Raw genomic sequence first — 21556 nt, 5'->3', positions numbered from 1 at the left:
CAAGACGTCGGCGAAGTCGATCGACAAAGCTGCGGACGGTGGCGGTGGGGAACTGTGTCGCTCCGCGCTGGCTCTGGGCGTGGCGTTGGAAATGGTCTTTGCCCCCAAGTAGCCCTAGGCTGCCACCTGCCGGTCCCAGGCCATTCCAGAGAGTAAACCCTCACCTAGTCGTGGCCAGACGTGCAGGCCTGCAGGCTTCCTCCATTTCGGCCAAGGCAAGTGACAGTGATGGAGGCCCAATTGTCCCTGGGCTCAGACTCTTGACTCAGCGACTCCTAGGTGTGCAACTGCAGATAAAGTACGTCCCCTCTGCACCTCAGTTTCTTCATCTGTACAATGACGATGATGAAATAGTGCCTACCTGGAAGTATTGCTTGAGGCTTGAATGAGTTCATACAGGAATGTGTTGAGAAAATCCCTGGCAGATGAGTATTCTGTGAGTCTTGGCTATCCTAGCAAAAAGCTAGTATTTGTTACACTGTGCTAAACAGTAATGCATTATCTCATTTAAGCATCACAATCACAGGTCATTATTATTGCTTGCCTTTTTTTTTTTTTCCTCCTTTGGGTGCTGGGAATTGTACCCAGTATGTGCTGAACACAGACTGTACCACAAACCAAACCCCCAGCCCCCATTTTACAGATAAGAAAACTGAAGCTCTTAGAAGTGAGATAACTTCTTATTTAAGGTCCCATCTGCCCTGGAGATCCATAATGCTCATTCAAGTCCATAATCATTCAATCTATAACCCAGGTATTCAGGTGGGGTGTGTAGGCAGTGGCGAGCATCCCCGGGAACTTGTTAGAAGGGAAGACTTCCTGGGGACCCCAGATCTCCTGAATCAGAATCTGAAATTTAGCAGATCCCCAGGTTATTTGTTTGTTCAAACATTAAAGTTTGAGAGCCCTTGGGTGCTGTGGCCTCATTTTTGTTTTCTTTTTTAAAACTTCAGGCCAAACATGAATAATTTAAAGCTCTGGGGCAGAGGTTCCAACTTGGTTTGCACATTAAAATCACCTGGGAGAGGGCTCTGGACATAAGGGGTGCCCAGGCCACAGTCCAAATCAGAATCCCTGAGGGTGGACAGGTCATCCAGATCTGCAGCCAAGTTGGAGCCAGGCTTGGTGGGTGAGAACTACTGGTTCCCAGGAGAATGAAGCCCTCAGACTCCCTACTGAGAAGCCCCCCTTCACTTCTTGGTAGAAATTATAGAGCTTTTAACTATAATGGGATATTTGAAGAGGAAATATATACCCATCTAAGAATTTCTATGCTAATTTTACAGTCTGTATTCTCAGAATTCCTCTAGTATTCCCATCTTTTTGCAGGGAGCTCAGAACCTGTGTTCTCTTGAGACCACTTACTGCTTTTTTTTTTTTTTTTTTTGGTACCAGTAATTGAACCCAGGGGCATTTAACTTCTGAGCCACCTCCCCAGCCCTTTTTTTATATTTTATTTAGAGACAGGTTCTCACTGAATCGCTTAGGGCCTCGCTAAGTTGCTGAGGCTGGCTTTGAACTCACTACCCTCCTGCCTCAGTCTCCCGAGCCACTAGGCAGTATAGATTCTTAACTCCACTTTTACAGATAGAGAAACTGAGGCTCAGAGAGGGGGCTGAGTTCCTCAGAGTTGTACAGCTAATGAGTGTCAGAACAAACGAGAACAGTAAGGCAGGTTGTCCTTCCTTGTAGTCTCTTCTGTGCACTCTTCCAGAACAGTGCTTTAGTCTGGTGGCAAATCCCAAGGGTGTAACCTGGGTTTCAAGAAATATTTGGGGTTGCTGTTGTGGTGGAGTGGATCGGAGTCTCTGTGAGCACTGGGTTGGGTCTACTCAGATTTGGAGCTCCGTTCTGCCATTATTATCTTAGGATCTTCGGCAAGTTACTTAATCTCTTTATCCTTCAGTTCTGAATCTATCAAATGAGGATTTAAAATACCTGTCTTATAGAGTTGCTATGAGCATTAAACAAGGTAATGTGTATAAATTGTTTTCAATAATAATGATGATGATATTCCAGCAGCCACCAGAATTGTGCAGATGCCTGGCTGGTTCCCACCACAAGGTAGACAACTACATAGATATTAGGAAGAACTGGGCATGATGGCATACACTTGTAACTCAGCAACTCCGGAGGCTGAGGTGGGAGGATCACAGGTTTGAGGCCAGCTTCAGCAACTGAGTGAGATCCTGTCTCAAAAAACATAAATAAATAAAGAGGGCTTGGGATGTAACTTAGTGGTAGAGTGCCCCTGGGTTCAATCCCCAGTACCAAAAGAGAAAATATATATATATTAGAAATATATTACTAATGTTCTGATAAAGATATATTCCATATTAATCCAATGAGGATTAATTATTACTTTATTAAGTGCTTACTGTGTGTTCTATTTATATATTTGGTCTATGGGAATCTACAAAGAGAACACCTGGCAATGAATTCCAACTTTCCGGTCCTCTGCAGGATGGTTGCAAAGTCTGCCCCCTGCTGGCTAACATCTTGGCTCTAAAAGCAGGACTTTAAGTCAAAAATGTCACACTCTTCTTGTTACCACAAGCTAACCAGGGGCTGCAGATGCGGGAGGCATAGAGCTTATCAAGTGCGGAGGAAGGCTAAATTTTCAAATGAGTCAAGTTGAGACATGGCACTTGCAATCTGTAATGTTGACTGTACTAGTTTTGCATGTGTGATTTACATTTGGAATACTACATTGCTCATCAATATTCTGTTTGCCTTATCTCCCACTCTTTCCACAGATGTATAGTTCTCTAAGGACTCAGGTATATCTTTGTATACTCTAGAGCATTTAGTGAGACAAATTAGATAGCACATGTCCTCTGCATGTGTCTGTAGTACTGAGTTACATATCATCATGGAATTTCAAAAAATTGGAGACAAACTGGAGATCCAACAAACTGTCAGAGGGATAAGAAAAACTGGTTTCATAAACTATTTTACAAAAAAAAAAAAGAAAGAAAGAGGGACAAAATATCATTAGAGGGCTGGGGTTGTGGCTCAGAGGTAGAGTGATTGCCTAGCACATGCAAGGCCCTGAGTTCAATCCCCAATACCCCATAAAAATAAGCAAAATAAAATGAAAGTATTGTGTCCAACTACAACAAAAAATATGTCATTAGAGTTATCAAGCCTAGGAATGGTCCATCAGTGGAACAGTGCCTTCTGAGGAAAGAGTATTTCCTGCCTATAATTCTGTACCCAAGCTGGAAAAGAATCAAACATGTCCCGACGTGCAGAGTTCCAAAAATGGGGACTGTCTTATCTCCCATCTCAGAAAGCTGCTAAAGGATATGCTCCACCAAAACAAGGGAGGAAACCTAGGAAGAATAAGATTGAAACAGGGATTCCAACACAAGGGACAGGTGACAGGAAGTACCACGCTAAAGGAAAAACCACAGGTGGACGGCAAGCAGAAGGAAGCAGACGAAGAGGCAGCCTGTTCAGACTGAAGCTGGTCTGAAGACTTGAGGGAAGATTTATTCAAGGTGATATTGGTGGTATTATTATTTTTTTAAATATTAAGAGGAGGTTTCCACAATTGGGGATTGAACTAGTGATAAGAGCCATATCTTTAGCTGAATACATGGCAGAAAGGCATGATTAATTTTGGTGGAGCTGTGGAGGAAAGGAGAAATAAAATCATGGTATACCTTAAATGATGTCTCAGTTGTTCATAGCATGGACACAATCAGATCATGTGAACACGGAAGGTCACATTGTATAGACATCATCCTGGGTGATCTGACTTTTCTGGGAGGGTGGGTGAACGGGAATGGGCACACATGTGTGGTGGTTGTCTGCCGTATTGGAAAGGCTATGTCTTGTGAACACTTAACATGGCAAAAATCAGGAAGCGTCAGTGTACTCGTGCTATTTAGAACTTGGAGGTAAATCCCCAAAGAATCATCGAGCTGTTAGCCGCTGTCAGAGAACAGGAAAGGGGGATAGACAACTGGTATTTTTGATAGGTGACTGTTTTTCTTTAAACTATGCCTAATTCTCATTTTTTTAAAAAACAAAATAACCCTCCACATTTAAACGTCAAATCAGATTAGATGGCGATCTAGCTGCTTTCACTAAGATTTCTCGTGTGGTCAGCTCCATCCTGGATCTGATAATATGCTTGCTAAGAGGGACACCAAGACTCCAGCCCCGGAGCTAACCTGTGACCTGCAACACTGCACCAGGATATCACCACCTCAGAAAAATCAATGTGTCGTCAGAGGCCTTAGGAGCCACATCCTAATCTTGTTGGCCCTTCTGCGACCTTTTTGTTATTTTAAATATCTTTTGTGCCTTGAAGATTCTAGAGAGTCTCATCCCTTCCAGTTACAACTCAACTCTGTCTGGGCATCCAAAGAGCCATGCTGCTGTCTGCTCCTCTGGAATCCTGTGGATGGACGGCAGCTGGCCCACAGTCATGGAAGCCCAAAGCCTGAGAACCTTCCCTCCTCACACTCGTCGGCACCCACTGGCTCCTGCCTTCCCTCCTCGCCCTTCCCACCACCGCCATCTTAGTGCCCTGTCATGGCTTCTCACCTTGGCCTGGCCACTGCCTCCTCCTCGTTCTTATTCCTTCCGTTCACCATCACCTGCTCCTTGGGGCTTTCCAGTTCTCTCCAGGTCTCTCCCCCTCTGGCTCTCAGAGGGCTCCCATCCTCAGCTTAGCACACAAGTCCTTTGTGACGTCGCTCTGGCCGCATCTCAGGCCACCACCCACAACCCCCTTTTGCTCCGGATGGGTGGAACCAGCCGCTGCTCCACCAGTGTTGGGAAGCCACCGCCCGGCCTGTGCCCCCTCAGTGCAGGGCCTGCCCATCGCCTCCAGGAAGCCGACCCCAGGCCCAATCGTGATCTAGAAGCTTCTTCCCCACGCTGCACGTGCACCTGATAGGAGATCCCGCCATCCTTTCTCATAAATGCTGATCGACTCCAACTCGCCCACTTCCTGTGAGTCCCGTTCATATTGAAATTCTAGCCTGAGCCCCACATCTGGCTCACAGAAGGGACACGGAGGACTGACTTGACTTCTCGGGTACATTTCTTCGGGGAGATGACCTCAAAAAGACGACAACATGGCCCACTCGTTCCGGACACTCGGGTCCTCTTTCTTCCTTTTGTTTCCTTCTGTCTCTTCCAGGGTGCCTCCCCTGTAATATTTGGGCCCCCCCGACCACCCTTCACAAAGCCCAAAGGGTGGACGGTTGAGAGGGCGTCCCTGTGCCAAGGGGCAGTCTGGATTCCTTCCTTGATCAGCTCCTCTCAGTTCAGGGCTTTTCTGAGTCTGTCCTTGAAGGGATGTTGCCCAGGGCCTGCCCAGACCTGAGGGCAGAGGAAGACCCGCTCTCCTTAGGAGAGAGTCGAGGATGAGGACTCCTCCCTGGACATTGTGTCCAGGACACATGAAGCCGATTTCTCAGGTCCCTGGAAAGACAGGAGATTCTGGAAAGGCCTTAGATGGAGTTAGTCCTTCACTAAAGAAAAGGCCCGGGGATGTGGGTCCCGTTTTATTTCCTCAGCTGGGTGTCCTGGAGTGTTGAGGGCCGCCCACTTTCTTTCTTTCTTACCTTTTATGTATTTTAAGTATTTCTTAATCAGAAAACAAAGATGTTGCTCCCAACTCCAGATATGAGAAAGACCTAACTAAAACACACCAGTCGAAGAGGAAGGAGATATTTAAATGGTTTGGTTTTGCATAATCTATAGAAAGCCCTGTTTGCATAGCCGACCAGAGGAACTCCGTGCAGCTACAGTTGTTGGTTGTCAGGGGAACAGTCAGAGGTAGGTGGATGACAAAGCAGAGGGGCACTGACTGACTGGGCAGGGTCATGGGGCTGGAGCCATCACTCTGGAGAAAGGACCGACAGGCTCTTCTGGCGCAGCCTCTGAGTTTGTCAGGGATTAAAGGGTAAACCCCAGACCCAGGGAACTGGGTGGGAACCATTCATTTCCTGGGCCACTGAACCTCCTGCAGGCCAGGCCCTGTGCTGGGTGAAGGGGAAACAAACCCAACAAAGATGAGTTTCTTGCCCTCCAGGGATCCACGGACCACTCGAGTGAGACTGGATCATCACTGGGAGCACAGTAAGGGCCGTGGTCAAGTTCCAGGCTGGCCCATGGGTTGACCAAGCGGGGGGCCAAGGGAGCTTCTCAGGGAGATGTTTGGACAGCGTCTTGAGCAATCGGTAGGACTTGCCCAGACTGTGGCAGGTGTTGAGGATCTCGTGGACCCTCCTGCCCTCAGGGAGCCTGTGGTCTAGGTGGAGGACGAGCGTCAAACACTTCCGTACACAACTAAGGAAAATTAGGGTAGGTGCTGTGAGTGTTGGTAACAATTACAAATGTCCTAGATCTTAAGTGAGATCTTGAGGGAGGGTGGAGCTCCCTGGCTGTAACCCCACAAATTAGGAGGCTGAGGCAGAAAGAAGGATCCCAAGTTCAAGGCCAGCCTCAGCAATTTAGCAAGGCCCTGTTTCAAAATAAAAAAAAAAAAGGACTGGGATGTAGCTCAGTGGTAGAGGACCCCTAGGTTCAATCCAAAAAGAAGGAGAAGAGAAGAAGGAGAAAACTCATTTGGCAAAAAGAGGGGAAGGGCATTTCTGGGAAGAGAGAACCTGCGAATATACCAAGGCCCTGAGCCAGGAGGGAGCAGGGCCCTTGGAAGGAGCTGACCCAAGCCAGTGTGGCTGCATCAGAGTGAGGGAAAGAGGTGAGAAGAAGTGGGTTGGCATAGGCCTTATTAAAGGGATTAAAAAAAAAAAAAAGAAAAACTCTATCTTAAGAGCAAAGGGGAGCCACTAGAGGTCTGAAGCAGGTAAGAGACTCATCAGACTCATCACTTGGTGAAATTCTGGTTACTCTGAAGAGAATCCATTTGTGGTGGGGACAGAGAGACCTCTTGAGAGGCTGTCATGGTCACCAGGTGAGAATGGATTCTGCATTGAACAGGAGCAGCAACAGGTTAGAGAGGGGTGGGCAGGTGGCCCTGGGCTGGCACTGTGGGGTACGGGTGGGGAGGTCAGAATCAGGAACACACCCTGCCTGGGTTTCCGGGGGGACTGTCGGGGCAGATGGAGCTGCTACCCAGAGGGAGACCTGCAGCCTCAGCCTTAAAATCTTACAGAGAAGGAAGTGAAGTTGCAGAGGAATAGCGCCTGGGAGCGATTGCCGGCTTCCTGTTGCACTCTCCCCGCTGAACTTGACGGTGTCTTCCACTGGTCCTGACCACGGCCTCAGTTGCTGCCAGACGAGGCCAGAGAACCGACCTTAAATCCCGAGTGTGGATTCCCACGGAGACCCAGGAGTCACATTTGATGGAAGGAAATGCGTGCAGAGCTCCTCTCTCTTCGGTAGCAATTGGCATGGCCATCCTGTCCCCCTCGCCTCCTCCAGGCGAGGGTGCTGTGCGTGGGGTCTGGGGGGGGGGACTGCTCTGATTCACCTGAAGCTGTGAATAAGTAGAAAAACGAGAAATAAACAGTTCAAAACAAACCCCAAAGGGAGATGGATTCCTTTTAAGCTTTTCCAAGCCGGCTGTGGTGTGAAGCCCCTGCTGCCCGGTGCCAGCCAGCCTGGGTTCTGAGTAGTCCTTGAGAGTACCACCTGGGGTCTCCCATGGGGAAACCAAGGGTGTGGCTGCACCCGGCTTTTCTCCAGTCACTTTTTCTTTGCACTAGAGAGTTGGTCGTAAATGACAGGAGCCCAGCTTGAACCAGCCTAACCAGAGAGGGTGGTTTCGAGAACACTGAGATGGGGGAGGGAGATGGTCACAGATGTCATGGAGGAGTTGACAGGTCAAGTGGCAGGAAGGGCAGGGTGTGGCTGAAAGCTCTGGAGCAACCAGAACCTAGGGCTGCAACACGCTCAGGACTCTTGCCTTCTCTGATTTCTTCCTGACCGTCTGCTTCCATCGTCCCTCTTCCTGAAGACTAGTTTTCTCCAGAGGACAGTCCAACATGGCAGCCAACCCCACTGGATATCGTCTCTTAACAGTTTCAGCTGCCTGGGAGAGACTCCGAAGACATTTTTATCCTAGATGCAAACTCCCAGGTGCCCATGCCCAGCCTCATCCACCATAACTTTGGCAGCAAGGGACTTACAGAAGAACAGGGCAGCTCCCAAAAGCTGTTGGAGTGGAACAGGGGCAGGTCTCAGAATGAGATCAGCAGTCCACCAGCCAGATAAAATATGATGATGCCTTCCACTACCTGTATGCATCGAGAGTCGAGTACCTTTAGAAATGAGGCACCGACCACAAAAGTTGTTACACCTCTTTTCTTCTTTGGATCGTTCGTTCAAAGAAATGTGAATCTGTGCTCTGGGTCTACGTCATTCATCTCTGACTTAGAGTTAACTGTTTTCTTATTTTCCTTTAAAGCAGGGATCATTTTTTTGTTTGATTTTCATTGACAGAGGCTTTATAAACAAAGCTGCAACATTCTATCAAAAAAATAAAATGAAATAAATGAAATGAAATGAGGCACCCAGGGCCCTGTTCTGCCAGTGCTCGGTGACATCATCCTCTTGAAAGGACCATCCCATTCACCATGGTGTGACTCAGGAGCATCGCCACCTTCAAGGGCTGCCTGTATCCAGAATTTCTCATGCACAGTGATCTGTATGATTCTGAAGATGACTCAAGACCCCGAACACAGCTTTGTAGCTGCAGCTATTTCTGCAGATACAATATTTGTAGGGATCTCAGTATGACTGCTTTCCTTTCTGGTCTTTCCTGACTTATTTTTCATTCCCTAATTTCCTGTTTCGTCCCCAGTGCTCCCAAGAACTCATTTATCTTTCCAACAGGAGAGCATGTTTCTGGCTTTCTGACCCCCAAAGCCCAGACTGACCTACTGAAACTCTGCTTCTGAGCAGGGGTCCAGACACCAGTGTTTTGAGATCATGTCAGGTGGGGTGGGGATGACTCAAGGGTGGCAGCTGTCCATCCCAGGAAGACAGGCTGCCCTGTCTGGGGTGGTGGGACACACTCCCACACCCACTTCTTCCCATCCCTAACCTTCACCGTGTCTGGCTTACCTCCTCTGATCCCTCCTCCGCACCTGTCTCCACCTCCGCTTTCTCATCTGTGTGCCCCACACCTCCCACCTTCCTCCCCTTAAGCTATAGTTTGGATATTTAATGTCCCCACAGGCTCCTGTGCTAAAGGCTCGTTCTTCAGCTTGGTGCGATTGGAAGGTGGTGGAACTGTTAATAGGTGGGGCCTAGTGGGAGGTCTTCTGGTGCCTTGATGGGATAGTGGGACCCCTGGTCCTTCCTCTGCCTCTTTTCCTTCCTTTCTTTGCTGAGGATTGAATCCAAGGCTTCACACGTGCCAGGCAGTTGCTTTTTCACTGATCTGCACCCCTGGCTTTGCTCCCTCTTTTCCTTCTCTTCCCAGCAGGAGATGAATGGCTTTTCTCCACTGCATGCTACCATGGTCTCCCTGCCATGATGTGCTGAAGCACTACAGGCCCCAGAGCAGCAGGGTCAACTGAGTGGGGACTGACACCTCCATAACTGTGAGCCCAAGTTAGCCCTCTGCCTTTATAAACTGGTTATCATAGGTATTTGTTACAGTAATGGAAAGCTGACTAACTTTAGGGCCAGTTCATGACCCATGTTGCACCCAACTCCTCAGCACCCCTTCACTGGACTACACCTGCCCAAAGCAACTGGGCCAAGTGACCAAGGACTGAAACATCTGAAACCACGAACCCAGATGAAACTTTCCTCCTTTAGATAGCTTTTCTCTGGTATTTTGTCACAGCAATGAAATGCTGACTAACACACTCTGGTTAATAAAAATTCATTGAATATTTCAAGATGACTGGTAGAGAAGATTTCGAATGTTCCCAACACAAAGAAATGATCCATGTCTGAGTGATGTATATGCCAGTTACCCTGATCTGATCATTGTATATTATATACATGTACTGAAATATCACCCCAGAAATGTATACAACTGACTGTGTTGCTTACATTTTTCTAAACATTTAGAAATACGTCGACTTTAAAGATTAAGTAAATAACAGTAGAGATGTTTCACGGAGGCCGCAGAAATGGTGGTGATGATATGTTGACTGAGTTAGAGAGATAAGTGTAAACTGAGATAGGAAATAGTTACCAGATTTATGTGATGGCAACGGCTGTGTTGTATAATTGCTCTGTTGGTGTGGCCCAGCTCTACCGGTGAATCAGGTAACCACAATGTGAAACTACTGACACAATCTGTTTCCATCTCCCCACAGCCTCGGTGGCACATGGCAGGGACTCATTCTCCCTCGTGTGCCTGGACCCACGTATCATCTCAAAACCTTGCTTCCCTCTGTATCCCAGACACTCACTTTCTTTAGAAGGTGACATAGCCCTACCATCTCCAGGGCTGTCGAAAGGCTGCCTGTGGCCAGTGGGTTGGACAGGTTTGGGGCATCAGAAAGGTCTTGACATTGCTACAATAAATGAGGGGTGGAAAGAGGGCAGGGATGGGGGGTGCTGGGGTAGTGACACTCATTTCGTTCATGAGCTTAGCAAACATTGTTGTCCTAACTGTGTGTCTGGCACTGCTCCAAGCACAGGGGACGTCATGGTGAACATATTGACAGTGTCCTGAACTTCTTGAAATTCATAACCCCTGTGGATGAGACAGTCCACGGAGCTTGTGCAGTACCATGCAAGGTAGCAAAATGGAGGGTGAGACAGTAGTTAGGGCAGACCTTTCTGGGGAAGAGCCATTTGAGCTCAAGGGAGGAAAGAAGACACATGGAGGTCACAGTCAGGACTCTGCAGCCAGGAGGCAGATCAAGTCTTCAAGAGGAGACACTAGTGGGAACCGGCCCTGTGTCCACTTAGAAGCCAAGGGACTCACAAGCACCCAGTGTGTAAAGCAGGAGGACTTATGAACACACTCATCTTTCAAATGTGCCCCAGGGTGCACGTGTACACCCAGCAGCGACAGCAGCACACCCTGGCATGAAGCAGAGGGCAGTTCCGTGACCTGACGTCACTACTCAGGACATCTAACTCGGAGGAAGAACAGGGACTAGTATTTTGATGGCTGGCAATTTGTTTTTGAGGCCAACGACTGGAACCACTCAGCCACCTGAGCCTCCACTGAAAACCAGACGATCAAGATACGGTTGGCATCAGACATGATAGAAATCATGGCACGGCACATTCTATTTGGTTTCAGTGCGTCTGCCTCCCGGATTCCCCTCTCTTACCCTCGCTCCAGTCTCCAGCTATCTTATTCCCTCTCTAGTCTCCCGTGAATCAGAAAAACTAGGAGGAGGAGTGGCAAGTGAAAATTCTGTCTACAGTGTGAATGGCTGATGTGACAAAGTGTCAACTCTCACTAGGAGCATTTGCTTTTGATTCTAACAAATGTTGGAAGTCATAGGAACAACGTTTTAAGAATAGGATTTGAGGCCGAAAGAGGTCACCTGTTTTTAGGAAAGTATATGTATGTGGGGGGGGGGTGTTAGGCTGGGATTGGGGCAGGTTCTTATGTCCCTGGGATCCTGTTCCAGGGCCCCCAGTCATCTCTCAGAAAGAGCTCCTCTCTCATTTGCTGCTCTCCGAGGGCACTTGACACGGTCACTTTAGCACGAGAACATTTTGTCAAAGGGAAATTTTAGCATCTTTAAAAAGCTATAAAGCTTGTAATCTCTCACAAATGAGTATAAAGTAATGCACCCAAGTCTTCCTCCAGTTCCAGACTTTGTCATATCCTTCATCGTCTCTCTTTCTTCCTGCTTACCAGCAGTGACACGCTTCATTTGACAAGTCGAAATGTCCCCGGAGTCAAAGATCTCGCCTCACCTCAAGAGGGCTGACTCCCCGCAGGTACAGGAGACTCCGGGCTCTCTAAATTGTAACAGCTGAAGAGCTCTTGATGTCTTCCAGTCTCCATCAGATCCAGGCTGCTGCCCTGGATGGAGCATGTTTTCTACCAGCAGCTGGGTTTCTTGAGTCTGGGGGGATGGCTGTGTTTTTACCCAGGGGTCTACCCAAATTTGACAAGTACACATGTATTTCATAAAGGGTAGAGATGGGCGGTTGGTGTAAGATATTCAAAACAGTCCAATGACTCCCCCCCCCCCCGCAAATGTAAGAAATCACTAATTTATATATCTGATCTATATATCTCAGGTCAAAGAAAAATTTGCTTTATAAATGTCACCTGATACCCACCCTGGCTGTGTGCGCTGTGTTGATATTTTCACTATGGGCAACCAGTTTAGGTCGCACAAAATCAAATCTAGATTTCCTGACCCAAATATGAGCTTCAGAGGCAGTCTTTGAGGGCTTCGCAGAGAAGGGACTGATTCATTTTGGGTGGAGTGAGGCACGTGTTTTGTGAGACTGTCGTGCTTTGGGGGAGGTGACCCTTATTCTCCTTCTATAAAACAAACATCACAAAAATTTGGATCTAAAACAAACAAACAAAAAAAAAGATTTAGCCTCTGGCTTCCCTGGTTCAGGTGAGCTGAGGTTGAGAGAAGAGCCAGAAAGAGCTGTCAAGTGCCCGGGTGAGACTTACTTCTGCTTCTCTGTCACCTGTCACGACCGTATTGCAATCAAGACTGAAATCATTCCTCAGCCACACGTTTCAGACTGAGGTCACTTCTTCTTACGGCCTTAAAGGTCAAGAAAGCCAATCGGCTGACACAGGCCTTTCTCCCCTGCCAGTCTGCCCCCGGAGGCTGTTGAGTCATCTTGTCTGGATGACTGGGCTGACAAAAACAGGTTTCAACAGGTGGGTCCCATGGCAGAAGCAGGGTGGCAGGACAGCATGGTGGAGCAGGGTTGTTGTATTGGAATCTGGGGATCAGGGTTGGATCTCCGCTCTGTGAAACCATGTTAATCTCATTGGGCTTTGGATGAAATCAGACGCCGCTGCCTAAGAAGGTTCCAGGGAGATGGTTGGTACTTGACAAATGGAACCTAACGGGACTTCCACTAAAGACCGAGGGCAGCCTAAAAGGGGATGTGATTCACTTTGACCTTCACGGTGAAATGCCTTCAGAGGTTGTGTATGGAGACCAGGTTGATCCCTGAACCCATGGAGATTTGCATCCCTGCCGTTCATTCCCACATCCGTCCGTCTATCTATCTACTTATTTATTTGTTACCTTTGCAGTACTGGGGGGTTGAGCCCAAGGGTGCTCTACCTCTAAGCTACCTCCCCATCCCTTTTGTACTTTTTAGTTTGAGACAGGGCTTTGCTAAGTTTCCCAGGCTTGGCCTTGTGATCTTGCGTCAGCCTCCTGAGTGGCTCAAGATTTCAGGCATGGGTCACCGCACCCAGCTCACATATCTCTTTAGAGCTGTGCCCAGGGAGACACTGTGAAGAAGCCCAAAGAAGTGCCAGCCCATAACTAGAGTTCAACGGTCTATCCAAACCTCAGCCAAAGGAGTGGTTGGCTACCTGAGGTGGACCTGTGGAGAGGTCCAGTTCTCTCTAAGATGCAGAGAGGGATGCGGAGGGAACCAGGTTGGTGGGTCTCCACAGTTCCCTGTCTTGACACTAGGTGGCAGCACCAACTGAGGACGGCTGCTCTAGTGGTTTGGGCTGTGATCTTGGGAAACGCCCCCCCCCCCCCAAACACACTTAGCTCAAGTTTGCTGTGCAGCTCTGACTTTGGAGGCAGCAAAGATGAGTCTGAGTCCTGTCTCCACACTTGGCTGTGTGACCTTGGGAGAACCCTTTAATCTCTTGTGATCGAGTTTCTTATCTGTCCAATGGGAACACTGTCCCTAAAACAAGAATACAGAAAATGAGGTATCAATAGCAGTCGCTATCCTCCCTCTCGAGAAGCTTAATGGCAGGGTCGCCTTCCTTCTCCATGCACAACTTTTAGTTTGGACCTTTCTCTTTCGAGAACACCCAATGCTTATTTCTAGTAAGCACATAGATAAATATTTTGGGGTGGGTGAGAAGGCAGGGGAAGGTCTGTAGTGTTATTCTTCTAGAATAGACTCAACTTTCCCCCTTCCTTCCATTCCTCCTATACTTTCTCTTTCTTTTTATTTTCTTTCTTATACCCAAGGTGTCTGTGTGTGTGTGTGTTAATTTTATATGTTTTAAAAATATGTAGGCTAACCACCTGCTCTATGCAAAGCCCTTGGCTAGGCAGGGACAGGTGGGGACCAAAGGGAGAAGAAAGCAGAGTTATAAAGACACACTGGAGAGCTCCTTCTCCTGAGGTGCTCACACCCCCTAGGTGCTAAGCTGATATCCAGGTGGTGTGCACCCACAGTGCAGCTGAACTGATTGTCAGGATATTAAAAGAGTTCCTCTGTAGCTGGTCAACAGCCCCTGCCCAAGTGCCCCACCATGAGCAAAGCAGAGGCAAGCTTTGACCCTGCTCCAGTCCATTCTGATTGCCTGGCCTGAATTTTGAATCTTGACCCTGAACAGCTGGTATATCAGCCAACTTCATGTTGCTATAACAAAATACCTGAGGCAGACTACTTATGAAATAAAGGGAGGTTTATTTAGCTCATAGTTTTGGAGGTTCAAATTCAAGGTCAGGTGGCCTTATTTTGGGGGGTCTCTAGCAATGGCAGGAGCACATAGTGAATGGAGCAGTCACATCTTAGGAAGATATTCTCTTCCTCTGTGGTCCAGAGGACTGTTCTTTGTGTGGTGTTTGTGTGTGCAGAGTGTGGGACATGGGCAGCTGGTGATGCAGTCAGAACAACTTCCATTGCCCATCGTCATGGAAGCAGGGCTTTGAGTAACAGAATGGAGACTGAGGAGTGGACTAAGGTGGATCTCCTTTGGCAGAGCCCTGTTCTGGACTCCAGCTTGCCTTTTCTGTGATCCTGGCCCTTGCCTCTGTCTGATAGGTGTCATCTAGACATAAGACTAAAAGCTGGACAACAGTGTAACTAAGCAGACACAATTCTCTACCCCACTTCCTCACACTGGGGCTCCTGTCCTCAATTCCTACCATCTCCATGGGAATGAGTCCCTTCTTTTAATTTCTGCTCTTTGTGGTGTGTGTGTGTGTGTGTGTGTGTGTGTGTGTGTGTGTGAGAGAGAGAGAGAGAGAGAGTGTGTGTGTTGCAGGGGATCAAACCCAGGGCCTCATGCTGGGCAAACACTCCACCCCTGAGCTATTACATCCCCAGCCCTTATTCCTGATCTTAAAATTTCTGATTAATGCTTACTGTCCTTATGTGGGTCAAATGTTTATTTTTAAAAATTGCATTCCATTATTAGAATAAGAATCATCTTGGATATTACATTCCTAGAAGGTGGGCACCAAGCTTCATCCATCCACCTATCCATCCATCCATCTGGCTATCCATTCATCCATCCATCCACCTATCCATCTCTCCATTTATTCACTCCACAAATATTTATTGAATTCCCATGGGTGGCAGGCTTGATGCTATTGTGCAAGGAACTGAGAAGATAAAGATGAGCAAAATGGGAGCCACCTCTGCCCTTATGAAACTTAGGGTCCCATCACAGAGGCAGGTGTTAACTAAAGAGCCACACAGATCAACGTGAATTTCAGCCCATTTATGGTTATGAAGGGAGACCCACTGGTGCCGTGAGACCACGTGGTCATGGGGTTCTGAGTTAGCCTGGGGATCAGACAAAACTTCCCTAAGTGATATGTGAAGAAAAGGTGGAAGTTAAAAAGATGGACGGGGAGTTAAGACGGAACAGCAGGAGCTGTGTTCTGAGGTGGAGGGGGCTAGAGAATTGGGGGAGCCGGTAGAGCCTGTGCAGAGGAAAGGAGTAGAGTGAAGAGCCCGGGGACAGATGCTGCAAGGTCTCCAAGGTCCCAGGGTGTTTCTCCATTTTAGTAGTGACCTTGAGTGACGCTTAGACCCAAACCATGACAGCATTTCACGTGGGTAGGGCTGGCTTCACTTAGAGAAGATGTGCTCATGGGGGTGGGGGTGGGCTGGGACAGCCGGGTACTGATCTGATTCTCGACCCCAGTGACACGACTATAAAGAGCTGATCTCTAGCAACGGGGACCTGTCTATGGCTGCAGATGGTTTGGAGAACTTATGGTCACTGTCTTCCAACACCTCTAGATAGAAGAGTGAAGGCGATGCCTTTAACTTTTCAGACATGGATGCTTAGGAGAAAAAGAGTAAAATCTCCTGGCTGTCCCTGGATCTCTATACTTTGGCATTCTCTGTATTTGGCCAGGGAAGCTTATTAAAAATGAAGACTGTGGGCCCTACCTGAAGGACGACCGAAAGATCAGATAGGTCCAGGAAGAGTTAATGAAGCCAGGTGTGGTCCAGGTCCTGACCTCTCCAGGCTGGCCAAGGCACGGGGTTTGTTTCCAAGGGAGAAGGGATGGACGGCGTCAGGGTAGGTTGGTGGCTGATGGTCCAGCGCTCCCGGAGCTCTGCAGCCAGCTGCAGGGGCTCTCAACATCTGTGCTACTAAGGCGGAGGGTGGATCAGTCTTAGAGGCTGCCCTGTGCCTTCCAGCACGTTCAGTAACATCCCTGGCCTCTACCCATGAGGAGCCAGCAGCAGCTCTCTTCCAAGCTGTAACAACTGAAAATGTCAGCTGACCCTGACAAAGCCTCATGTGCCTGGTGGGTGTGGGTGTGGGGGGGTGTCACCCCTAATCGAGAACCCCTGAGCTAGGGGAATTGTTTAAGTCCTCTGCTTGGTCCTTGGTGCCTTTGGCTCCTGCATTAGACAGAAGTAGGTTAAGTTGCATTTCATTGAAAACCCAGTTCACAGGAGTGTCACCGAATGAACTCTCTCCACGGTCACTTAAAAGAGGTCCAGAGGCCGGCCGCCTAGAGCTGAATCACCGTCTCGTTTCTTCAGGATTATCAGGGACCTGGAACCTCTTTCCTTCCCGTAAGCATGGTTTTCTCATAGTCTCAAGATGGTTTCCTCACCTTTTAAAGAACTTATCCTTCCCGTAAGCCCTACCTAGCAATTTCTACTGAAGTCCCGTGAGCCAGAACTGTGTCTCGCTCGTGGCCATCTCTAGCTGCAAGACCATCTGGGAGATGTGATTTTTTTTTTTTTCCCATCAGGGCACATTGCCATCAAAATGAGGGTTCTGAAGTATGGAGAAAGGAAAGGTCAGCTTTGGGAGGGCAAGGATCAGCCTCTGCTACCTCTCCCAACCTGGGTTTCCAGGTGCAATGCCAACTCAGCAGTCTCTCTATAGGAATCTTCCAGAGGAAGCCAGACAAACCACCTAAGTAGCAGTACAGATTTTTTACTAAATTCTTCCAAGGCGGGGGTGGGCGGGATTCCTTATCTTTGCCTACCAGTTATTATTTTGTTTTGTTTTGTTTGTACTGGGGGTTGAATTTTGGGGCACCTAATCCCTGAGCTACATGCCCAGTCCTTTGTCTTTTTTGTTTTGAAACAGGTTCTTGCTCAGTTGCTGAGGCTGACCTCAAATTTGCAATCCTCCTGCCTCAGCCTCCCGAGTTGCTGGAATTACAGGTGTGCACTGCAGTGTCTGGTTCCAGGATTAGCTTTTTATTTTATTTTCCTGGAAAGGGACTAATTCAAATTACATATCCATTGGTCAAAAAACCAAGATATTTTGGAGAAATCCATCTCTGATTCCTTCCATCTTCCACTCCCCTGGTACTCACACAAGGCCCCATCAAGAACTGCATTAAATGCCTCCTCCATGTACTTGCTATGAACTTCTGAGGCCACCGTTAGGAACTCATTCCTTTGGGCCAAGCATTGCTGTCCCCAGCTGCCTCTTGATATGCCAGTCCTGGCGATCAGAGATAGAAGAGTATGGAGTCTTTCCTGCCTCGGGCTCTTTCTCTCTTTGGAATTCCTGAGCAGCTTTGGGACAGGTGAAACCAGTGGAGGAGAAGGGGACAAGGTCAGAGGAGAGTGATAGCCTGTCTGACCCCAAAAGAACTGGGACACCCAGCTGTCTCACCTCCTCTACCGCAAAGCCGCAGCCACAGCTGCTACATTCAGGAGCAGTGCTGGTAAGTGTGGGTCCAGCAGACGGCAGCCCTGTGACCTCTGGGTCGAGAATGTCTCCCTTGTTCTCCCCACCCACGCTTCTCAACCTGAGGACCGAAAACCTGGCTTTCTGGTAATTTGCTTCGGGGTTCACTCAGGGACTTAACGCTGCTAGTCAGATGTGAACCCCAAGGACAGCAGGTGGGGAAACCAACATTCCCCAGAAGCCCTCAGGTCAAGGCAATGAGGAGGCTATTTTGCATCCATTTCTTGCTCCACAGGGCCTTCCCGTAGCCTTGGGCTTTCTCAGGTGACATTGCTGACCTAGACCAGTGTGACAGATTGGCAGCCTTCTGCAGTACTATTTTCAAATTCATGCAAAGAAAAAGTCCCTGCTCTGGACTCCCCAACACTAGGGGAACCAGCCCTGGCCTCCTCTTGCTGCACCCTTCCCACGAGGCAAGGAGTCCTTAGGACCAAGGCGACATAGCCACCCAGAGCTCTCTGTCTCCTCTTTAGACCATGCCCCAGAACACAGAATCCCCTGAGTTGTCCCTGACCTACCTTCCTACAGCTGTGGCCCTCTTCCCCAGACACTTCTTCTTGAGGGTGGGTCAGGCCACTGGTCTACGCACCCCAGACCCCAGGTGGCCAAGGGATGGCCATCTGTGGGGGTGGAGATGGGTAGAACCTGGTATTGCAGTCTGATGTGTCCACAAACATGAACTCGAGGCCCAGGAAGAGCCAAGGGAGGGACAGGGAGAGGGCACACTGCAGCCTGCGGGCTGTCTCTCCCCTCACAACCTCGTGTCCATAGAAAGCGCAGCACCCAAGAGTTCTCAATTCAAAGCTGGCCTTTCAGGTTCAGATGAAGTTATCTTTGCCCAGAGAGAATGTTATTTTATTGAGGTCTTGGTAAACTTGGTTTATGACATTTAACTATTTAGATAGGATACGTGGCCTCTATCTGTACTCTTGCCCTGGGTCCTGCAAAGGGCAGGCTTGACCCACACACATACTTTGTTGGTTTGCAGAATATTTTTTTAAATTGGGAGATTTCAGGATGGGGTGTTGTAGTTCAGGGGTACAGTGCCTGCCTAACATGTGTGAGACCTTGGGCTCCATCCCCAGCAACAAATAATAATAATAATAATAATAATAATAATAATTTGGATATTACATGTAGAAATTCTGATTTAGATTTTTGTGACAAATTGGAAGAAACAGCAACCGCTGTGCCTGAATTCCCACAAGGCCCCATGGAGTGAACTCTACACTCCATCCTCAGGTGGCCACACTCTCCAGCATTCCCTGTTGTCCCATGTCCAGCGAGTTCCATGCATCTACCGTGTGTGCCTTGGGGCATTTGCATGTGGGTCACCTGGCCTCCAGGAGGAGGCTGGGATGACAGAACAGCCCAGGTCAAAGCTCTGGAAGTTCAAGTCTCTACTCGGTGGCTGCCGCTCCAATTTCCCCGTGTCGAGATGAGGTCAGCATTGGCACTTGCCCTAGCCTCAGCCGTCTGCCGTCTCTACCAGGCTGATCAGAAAGGAGAAGTGGAACTTTCTGGGGTCATTAGAAAGTGGAGAATGAAAGGGGAAGAGGAGCCTCTGCCGGGGGGTGGGAACGGTGCACGTGAGCTCTGCATCTCTAGCTGTTCCTGGTGTCATTCAGAAGATGCCCGACACAGGTCATGTGCCTTTGGCGGGGGTTTCTGGGGGAAAATCACACAGGACAGCAGGGGTGGGAAGAGCACTCTCTGACTGGAAGGAAGCTTGCCTTTGAAAAGCCAGGTCCTGCCAGGGCTAGCTGTCAAGGCAGCTGGGCTCAGAGTTCCAAAGAGAAATAAACTCTGTGCAGGGCACGTAACATCTGGAGTGATGGGCTTCTTTGCTCTGCCCCTTAACAGAGGGGTGGGAAAGAGCTAGACAGAGCATCCACACCAAAAAACCAGGTCCCAAAGGAATGGGATGCGAGAGAACCTCCTCTCTGCACACCCCAGTCCACACTGAGTCTCTGCACTGGGAGAGTGTGCTGTTTTGTTGAGAGACCGAAGGTTAAGATTCCAGATTCAACCATAAGTGCTGGTGAGGGTGTGGGGGAAAGATACGCTGATTCATTGCTGGTGGGACTGGCAAATGGCGCAGCCACTGTGGAACCACAGTGTGGAGAAACCTTAGAAAACTTGGAATAGAACCACTCTCTGACCCAGCTATCCCACTCCTAGGGCTGTACCCAAAGGACTTAAAATCAGCATACTACAGTGATACAGCCACCTCAATGTTTATAGCAGCTCAGTTCACAATAGCTAAACTGTGGAAGCAACCTAGATGCCCTTCAGTAGATGAATGGATAAAGAAACTGTGGTATATAGACATGAGGGAATATCACTCAGCATTAAAGAAGAATGAAATCATGGCATTTACTCGTAAATGAATAGTTGGAGAATATCATGCTAAGCAAAGTAAGCCAATCCCAAAAAACCAAAGGTCGAATGATTTCTCTGATAAGTGGATGCTGATCCATAAGGAGGAAGGGCAAGGGAAGAATGGAGGAACTTTGGAATGAGCAGGGGGGAACGAGGGGCAGGGAGGGGGGCTGGGGAAGATGGTGGAATGAGATGGACGTTATTACCCCTATGCATGGGTATTATTGGACGAATGGTGTGACTCTACATCATGTACAACCAGGAAAATGAAAAATTGTGCTCCATTTGTGTAAAATATCAATAACATTTTTAAAAATGATTCCAGATTCTCCATAGGAAAGAAAGCAAGTGTTTAGGGAAGGTCTTTGGAGCCGTCTCCCAGTCTCTGATTTAAGGGTCTCTGCCCACTCTCCACATCCTGGACATTCCTGGGCAGTAGCCTTGTCGGTGAGAGCCTCAGTGACTGCAGTCTGCTTCCAGAGGCCTTCCGGTCAGGCTCCTCCCTTGGCTAGGCCACAAGGAGGCCAGGTGACCACATGCTGAGCATTTCTTTTTGTTCTACATGGTCTACAGATTAATCCAACCGCCCAACACTGGCATCATCCAGAGGTCAGGGAGACACGGGGCAGAGCAGAATGGAATTGAGACCTGGCCTCAAACCAGCCAGCAGGCTGAGGAGGCTCTGACCAGGGAAAGGGGCCAGCTCCTTCTTCCCCATCCCCTCTGCATGGCTGCCCCCAGGGAAGGAGCCTGCAGTGACTGTCCTTCCCAAGGGCCAGTGGATGAGATGGGGAGTGGCTACTGAGGCAGAACGGGAAGCCTGGCAAAACGACCCCGGTGGCTTGGTCCCCAGCTGGTCAGCAGAGGACCAGCAGGCGCCCCCTGGGTCTCTGGGCACTATTGTGGGCGTGTGTGTGGCAGGCGGGCCTGCAGGCGCTCAGCCTGGGGGTCTCTGAGCAGCGGAAGAGGAGCACCTTGGCTTCAGATTCTGCCCAAACTAAAGACAATCCTGTTCCCTGAGCCCCTCAAAGTGCGCAGGTGCAGCCTCTGGGCCTCGTGGAGATGGGCACTTTCTAAGGGAGGTGGAGGGGGTTCCTGTGACAAGGGTGACTGGCCAGCTTGAGCCTAGGAGCTGCTTTCGGGTTACTCAGATACCTGCCTCTGGGC

At 48.8% G+C, this 21556-nt stretch overlaps 1 pseudogene across 7 annotated transcripts in view; it reads left to right on the top strand.

Moving 5' to 3' along the window:
• LOC120886842 (guanine nucleotide-binding protein G(I)/G(S)/G(O) subunit gamma-10 pseudogene) overlaps window positions 1–21556 on the top strand; it is a 57340-nt pseudogene that overhangs the window by 546 nt on the left and 35238 nt on the right. The window contains exons 2-3 of one of the 7 annotated variants that reach the window (XR_013439144.1): window positions 16740–16869; window positions 17396–17984. The exons of 5 other annotated variants lie outside the window; for them this stretch is intronic. The product of XR_013439144.1 is annotated as a guanine nucleotide-binding protein G(I)/G(S)/G(O) subunit gamma-10 pseudogene, transcript variant X5 (transcript). Of the gene's footprint in view, window positions 1–7141; window positions 7510–16739; window positions 16870–17395; window positions 17985–21556 lie in introns of those variants that run through there. One more of the 7 variants, XR_013439143.1, reaches the window with a different exon arrangement.

This window comes from Ictidomys tridecemlineatus, chromosome 5, assembly GCF_052094955.1.
Source record: "Ictidomys tridecemlineatus isolate mIctTri1 chromosome 5, mIctTri1.hap1, whole genome shotgun sequence".
Taxonomy (NCBI): domain Eukaryota; kingdom Metazoa; phylum Chordata; class Mammalia; order Rodentia; family Sciuridae; genus Ictidomys; species Ictidomys tridecemlineatus.
This window is presented reverse-complemented; position numbering and strand designations above follow the sequence as displayed.